We start from the raw sequence: 7,345 nt of genomic DNA, 5'->3' as shown, positions 1-7,345 counted from the left end.
TTGAACCAGTGTGGCTTGCAGTGCATTTTAAACAGTAAAAGTGGAAAAGGAAGCCAGAATTTGGGGTGCAAAGTCCAGCCTGTGGACACAGAACACCTGAAACGCTGACTCAGGTGAGTCTCACCCTGGGAAAATCTGTTTCACGCCTGGGTTTTGTTCCAGCTGACAAAGCCACACACTTCAAAGTGAGAGAATTGCCTCTCACACTTGTTTCTGTGGGTGGAAAGGGAAAGCAGAGCTGGTGCCCGTTCCCTGCAGTGGCTTTGGGAGCTTGTGCTCCAGCAGCTGCTCCCTCCTCAGCACAAAATCCTCTGTGCAGAGCTCCCAGTCTCGCTGAGCCCCACTGGATTTCCTGTTCCCTTCATTCCTTCTGGATTTCCTGCTCCCTTCATCCCAGTGGAGGGAGGAGCTGCTGGGACTGCCCAGAGGAACACAGCTCTGCTGGAGCAGCAGCCTGGAGGGAGAGGTGGAGAAACCTCTGAGGAAGCAGCTGCAGAAAGGGAGGTGAGATGCCAGAGGGGTGATTACAGAACAGAGCCAGTCCTGAAGGGCTGCCTGTGCCTGCACAGCACCAGGGGACACTGGGGGGACACTGTGTGGCCACAGCTCTCCTCACAGAGAGCAGCACGCACAACTTCTCCAAGGATTTTTCCTGGAGAAGCACAGAAAGAATAAGATAAAACAATTGTTACCTCTATTCACTGCTCCTGATATTTGGCACATGTGGAATGTGTTATGGAGATTGTTTACCAAGAGATTTTTTAATTGGGCACCGGTGATGATTGTTTGGATTGATTGGCCAGTTGGGTCAAAGCTGTGTCATGACCCTCTGAGACAGTCACAGGGTTTTCTTGAGTTTCTCTTTAGTGTAGTATCTCCTTAGTATAGTTATAGCATAGTATAAGTGTAATATAATAGAGTTTAATAAAGCAATTGTTCAGCATTCTGAAGTCATGGAGTCAGAGCACATTATTCCCTGGCTGGAGGAAGCCTGCATTGATAGCACTGCAGTGGCATCTCAGTCCCCATTTCACTACTGGGTTTGTAAAAGTCAAACTCCTGCCACTCTCTGAGGCTGAAAACACCTTTGGGAGAAATGCACCTGTGCAAAAGCAGTGGAGCACTTCCACTGGTGGGAGAGTTCTGCACTCACTGCCTGCCAGAACCAGCCAGGGCTGTTGGGAAGGATGAAAGTTTGACAAGAAAGTCTCACAGCTATGTGTGCTTGGCAGAAAGATCTCTGAGTGCAGAATAGAGATGGGAGCAAGGCTTGATATAGAACAACAATAGATGTGTCAATTGACAATAGCTGAGCCAGTCTTACTGGACTGAAAAAGCAAAGATTGAATCAGTTGGAAAGAGATTTTATGACTTAGAGCAAAGGATATGTTGACCACAAACAAAAAGATGCTTTTTCCAAGCAGAAATAGGTCTTAGGAAAAGGAGAAGATACCACAGGCAAATAGACATGCTGATGTGGCAAGTAGAAAAAGGGTCCAAGAATTTTCCACTGCAAAAAAACTGAAAAACAACTTTAAGCTCAAACTGTACCATACTAACTCATGTGATTGGACAGCATTGACCATAATATGGTAATGATAGTTATGATAGGCTACAGGTAACAGTAAAGGTGTTGTGCATGGTGCTGATTGATTGTTATGTATTAAGATGCTCAGCAAAGAAAAATATATATAATGCATTGTAACCAGAACTAAAGGAGCTTCAGGCTTGCCTCTAGCTGTAGCTGGCAGCTTTAGGTGTGGCTCTGTTACCATGATCCATGGCTGCTGTAACATCTTCTACGCAATAAACAGCATTTTGAAGAGCTGTAATATACAATAAACAGCATTTTGGGAGTCCCACATCTCTCATCTCAGGCTCTTACACAGGCAGATGGGCAAAGGGCTGAAATCAGGTTTAGTTTTCCCTCTGGGGTTCATAACTCACCTGCAAACCTGTCTAGGGCTTGTGCTTTGTGGGGTGTGGACGGCTGGGTGAGCAAGTGCTTTTTCTCCCTAAAGAAATGACTGAAGCACATAAGAAAAATGTTCTGAAACAGTTCCTTGTGCTAATATTTGAAAAGCATTTCCAGCCCACAGGAGCTCTGAGAATCCCACCACAGGAAATGTGTGTTTCCCTCTGGGACAGGGCAGGTGGAGTTTGTGCAGTTCAGGATCATTCCATGCTGTTTCTAGGCATGCAGAGGAGGCTGCTGTGCCCCCCAAAAAATTCACTTTGTGTTATTCTCTGTGAAGAGTGCATTTTAAACAAATTTCCCCCCACCCTCCTGTTCGGCAGCTTGGGCATGGCCAAGTGGGAGTTATCCAGTGCTGTTTGAAGGGTTCTCTTTCCTTTAGAAGAAAACTGGAAGATGTATTTCCTTATATTCTAGAGAGAGAGAGCAGACAGCTATCAGAAACAATGAGACAGACCTAATTAAGTTTTGAGATTTATTAGGATGGGCTTTTTTCCTCGCATCCTGCTCTGCAGTGATGCCTTTTGGGGCTACCTAAAAACAGAGGCCAGACAAAATTAAGGCAATAAAAAGCAGGTATATTTTTTGAAGGACCTTCAGGTACATTTCAGGCAGGCAAAGCCCCCCAGGGTCTACACCCAAAATGGACGATGGGTTTCACGCTTTTATAAGTTTGGTCCATTTGCATATTGGGGGTTAATCTGCCAATTACAGCTTCAGCTAATGAAGTCATTGACCCCAAGTTTGCTCTCCCCCAACTCACTTTTGTTTCCATCTCTGGGGCCTGAGGCAGTGAGGTGTCCTTGATGGCCAGGCCTGGAGAGGAATTGTTGTGTCTGCCCAAAATGGGAAAGCAGCAGCTCCCACTGTGTGTGGAGTGTGGAGTTATCCACTAAAAAACAGCAGGATTACAAATACATGGAATATATAAAAGCTAAAATCCTAAGGCATCAGTGCTACCACATGGAGCAGCACAGCAAAAGCAGCAGTGGCTGCTGGGGATGCTCCCTGAGGCAGCAAACACCCAGTCCCAGATTGCAAAGCCCCACAGCTGCCTTGCTGCTCCAAACATGTCTCCCAGGGACATTTCACACCCACAGCCTCGGGACAGCTCTGCTCCCAAACTAAACCTTCCCTCAGGGAGATCTGCATTGCCACTTGGATGGGGAGAGTTGTGAGTCAAGAGAACAGTGGGTGCATCTCGTAATGGAAAGCACATTTCTCTCTCTGAGCTTCCTGGCTCTGACGTAACTGGGGAGATGATTTCTCAGTGTGTCAGTTTTACTGTCAAGCCACAGCCTCATGCTCACCGTGAGGGCTCCAAATTGCTGTGCCAGACCAGGTTTTACAGCTGGCATGTCACACCTGCCCCTCCCTGAGTGCCAACCCCAGGCTGTCCCTGCAGCTCCATCAGGGATGGGGCAGCCAGGGGATGGAGGCACTGCAGGAAACGGGTTCTTTTCATCACAGCCACCTCCATCCCAACCCCTCAGCCTTCATCTCTGCTTGCTGTGGCTGAAGGTCGGCAGAGGTGATGGGAAGTGATGAAGAGCTGCAAAGCTCTGAGCACTTTGAATGTTTACCTGAGCACCAGAATCTTCTGGAGTTTGCAAAACCAGGCCGGAAATTACTCAATGACAAAATTTCTATTCTTTCTCCTTCCAGTCAGGCTAAAAATAAAATAAAGCCCTTGTGCCAGGCTCATTTCTGCTGCAACCACATTGGTCTCAGCAGAGTTAATGGGGGTGAGGATGGGCCCTTACCATGTTGTTTTTCAGCAGTGCAACTTCCAGTCACAGCCAGAGCAGGGAAACGGAAACCAGTGGTGGGTGAGGCAGCCCAGCCCTGCTCCCCTGGGCTCCTCGCCACCAGCAGCTCCCCAAAATCCACCTCACCTTCTCCTGCTCAGCACCAGCAAGGGGTCTGCAAGGCAGCTTTTAGCTGGAGGGAACTGGGGCAAGGCCCAGCTCAGTCCCACTGCTGCACAGTCCAGGCTTTGTGTTTAGGCAGGGGCTGGGTGCACCTTAAGGAGGTTTGAGGCTCTTACAGCCTTGGTCTTCCCCATCTTTCACAAAATTGGCATCTAATTTTGGTTTTGTTTGCCTATAGAGGATGCATGTCTCCTGGAAGTCCTGTGAAGAGTGGGGAAGACAATTTGTTAATTCACCAAGGGTGAGAAGGAATATTGATCAACCTGATGGACAAATGGCACAAATGGCCTGTGCTTCCACCCCAGCAGGGTCACAGCTGCAGTGGGAACAAGTGAGTGCTATTCATGGAATTCCTGACACCCCAATAGGGTGCTAGGAGACAGGAATATGGGACACAGCCAAGACACCGAGCTCCTGGCTGGACACTCTTTCCCCAGGTGTTTCCCCATTCCAGCACACCCAGCTCCCACACAGGGGTATCTTTACACTGAATTCCCATCCCAGCATCACCCCCTAGCTGAGCTCAGGGGAGGGACAAAGCCCACAGCATGGGGACATTTTGCTGTAGCAGGTCACAGAATATCCTGAGCTGGGAGGGACCAGGATCATCAATCCCATTCCTGTCCCTGCCCAGACCCCCCACCAACCCCACCCTGGGCATCCTTGGCAGTGCTGTCCAAAGGCTCCTGGAGCTCTGGCAGCCTCGGGGCCGTGCCCATTCCCTGGGGAGCCTGGGCAGTGCCAGCACCCTCTGGGGGAAGAGCCTTGCCCTGAGCTCCAGCCTGAGCTGCCCTGGCCCAGCCCCAGCCGTGCCCTCACAGTGCCCTGTCACTTGTCAGTGTCACAGATCCGTGTCTGCCCCTCCTCTTCCCCTCATGAGGAAGTCACAGGTCCACAGACAGCGAAAGGAAGGTGACATCAACTCTGGCTGTCCTGAGCTCTGCTGGGAACAGGAACCGAGCAGCACAGGGCAGGGCTGGCTGTCCCACACAGCAGCTGAGGACGTTGCAGAAGCCACAGGGTGACCTGAGGTGCCTCCTGAGAGAGTCCGTGTTGTGCTGAGAGGTGGCTGCATCACTGCTGCGAGGGGAGGAGGGAACAGGGCCCAGCTCTGGGGTTTAGAAACCAGTAAGTCCCAAGTGCCTTTGAGGAAATGTTTGTGTGTGGCCGAGCCAGGATGTAGCTCTTCCTTTGGAGCACCCTGTGAACTTCCCACCTCCCTGCTGCTGCCTCCCACCCTTCAGGGATGTGTCTGTACATCCAGGGTGCCAGAGGGCTACACTCAAACACAAAACCTGGCAGAGTCACTTCAAAACAGACCTTTCGGAGCCCTCGTGGTCCTGCCACACGCAGGAGAAGCTGCTCCCATGGAAAAGTCACACTCCAGCATCGTTTGACATCCACAGCTTCCTGCACAGGCACTGCCATGCTCACAGAGACAGCTCTGAGCACTGCAAAACAGAAACCTGTCCCTGCACAGCTCCACTCCAGCCTGCTTTGAACACAAACCTCTCCACCTCCTGCCAGGTGAGGGATGGTTCAGCCAAGAGGAGAAGCTTTGGGTCTCCCTTTTCCACCTGCTCCAGATCAGCCTTGATCTGCCCAGGGCCAGCTGAGGGGGGGCTCAGGCAGTGAGGATGGATCTGGCTGCATTCCTGGAGCTTCCCTGCTGAGCCATTCCCAGGGCCATGGAAATGTCTAAGGTGAGCAAAAGGAATCAGCTGTGGGCAGTTTCTAACACAGCAGAACCTGCTGCTGTTAATAACTGCAGGCTAAATCTTACCTGGCTTGCAGCAGGCACCCGCCTTCCTTCTGCATTTAAAAAAAAGGTGAAACCACCAAAATTCTGGCGTTGGAGCTCAGTGCTTCAGCCAAGAGTTTTAATGGTTATTCTGGTGCCACAGCCAAGCTCAGAAAGCAGAGCAGCACCAGAAACTTGAGTTTACCCCATGTCTGCTTTGGGTGTGGACCTGCTGCTGTAAGTTCAGATCAAACAGGAGGGATGTGCCTGAACAGGACTGGATTATCACTCTCTAGTGAGCATTTCAGTGAGAGGTTATTGCTCTGCACTGTGTGACAGCAGGGTGAGAACTGAGGCAATGAGGTGACAGGTGAATTCCTTCCACTAAACAGGAACAAGGCTCTGTGGGCTGTGCTGTCAGGACATAAGGAGATAAGGCTCAGCTCCCACAGCAGAGATTTCATAAGAACTGATAATTTAAAACCCTTGCAATGTCTAGCAACAGTAATTATATTTCATACCTCAGATGACTAAAAAAGATTCTCCAGTATCTTATGGTATCTGTGACAGGGAGATTGTGGGGCTGAGCATTCCCTTGGGACAGGATGTGCACATCACTGGGAAAGGAAAGAGTGGATAAGGTTAGATTGACGTGCAGATCCTGAAGTTTTTCCAACCTTTGCTCATTTTTTTGAACAGTTCTGAGCCGGGGAGGGAAAAGAAATTAAGCTCAAGGACATCAGCTCATTTATACATCCAAAACAACAGAGTTGGGACCTTGAGTTTCTGACCCTGACTTCATTTACTCAGTTACTGCAAATTACTTCAGCAGCCACCTCTTAAATCATCTCAGAAAATGCATGGAAATATTTAGCAACAACAACCAAAAAATCCACCCCATCTTTCCATTCAGTCAGACACACACTTACAAACACCTTTTGGGCTGAAACAAAAGCAAACAGCAATGGCTTAAAGCATCACCCGCAGCTCTGCGGTCCCCTAAAAGTCCCCTGGTTCCTGCTGGCCTCTCTCGGTTAAAGTTCACAGAGAGCAGGTACAGGGGACAAAGCTCGATCAGGAAACAAAAAATTGGGTGGAAGGGAAATTCAACAGGCCTGCTGGTTGTGCTGAGGTCGGGAACACCTCCCAGCACCGCGCGCCGCCGGTGTGATGTTCGCTCCAACCACATGAGAAAGGGCTTTTCACAGCCCGTAGTGACTGACTGCTGACTCAGGCTGCTGCCACCATTACTCACTTTGTCCCCACTGCTGGTTTCTCTGCTCTCCTTCTCCCTGCCAGGCACTGAGAGGCACCTCTGGGTCTGTGCCTTCATCGCCAGCTGCTCCTGCCAAAGGGGAGAGCAGGCAGAGGGGACACGGGATTGAGCCCAAAACTCCCAAAACCAATGTCCCATCACATCCCACCAGCCTGCACCAAACAAATTGAACCTGCCTTGAATCCTGACTTCCTCCAAGCATCTCTCATTTGCAGGACAATCAAACTGGTCTGTGTTGGCTCATATGGGGGATTTTTGTACAGATGTTTTGTTTTCTTGGCTGTCCTTAACAATTCTTACCATTTATCCTTTGCCAAAAATCCACCTGGTCACAGAGATACCCACAGGCCCTGCAATCACTGCCAATAAATTTGTCTCTTCTGCACCTCTGTGACATGTGAGTCCCTCTGGCATGGAGAAGG

General features: G+C 49.9%; 1 long non-coding RNA gene across 1 annotated transcript; it reads left to right on the top strand.

Moving 5' to 3' along the window:
• Positions 1-225: 225 nt before the first annotated feature.
• LOC135283272 (uncharacterized) lies at positions 226-5,624 on the top strand. The gene is made up of 3 exons (XR_010349119.1): positions 226-504; positions 4,085-4,237; positions 4,787-5,624. It is a non-coding gene; the product is annotated as an uncharacterized LOC135283272 (long non-coding RNA).
• The last annotated feature ends 1,721 nt before the right edge of the window (positions 5,625-7,345 follow it).

Source organism: Passer domesticus, chromosome 18 (genome assembly GCF_036417665.1).
Source record: "Passer domesticus isolate bPasDom1 chromosome 18, bPasDom1.hap1, whole genome shotgun sequence".
In the NCBI taxonomy this organism is placed as follows: Eukaryota; Metazoa; Chordata; class Aves; order Passeriformes; family Passeridae; genus Passer; species Passer domesticus.
Note: the sequence above shows the minus strand (reverse complement) of the source record. Positions and strands in the feature narration are given on the sequence as shown.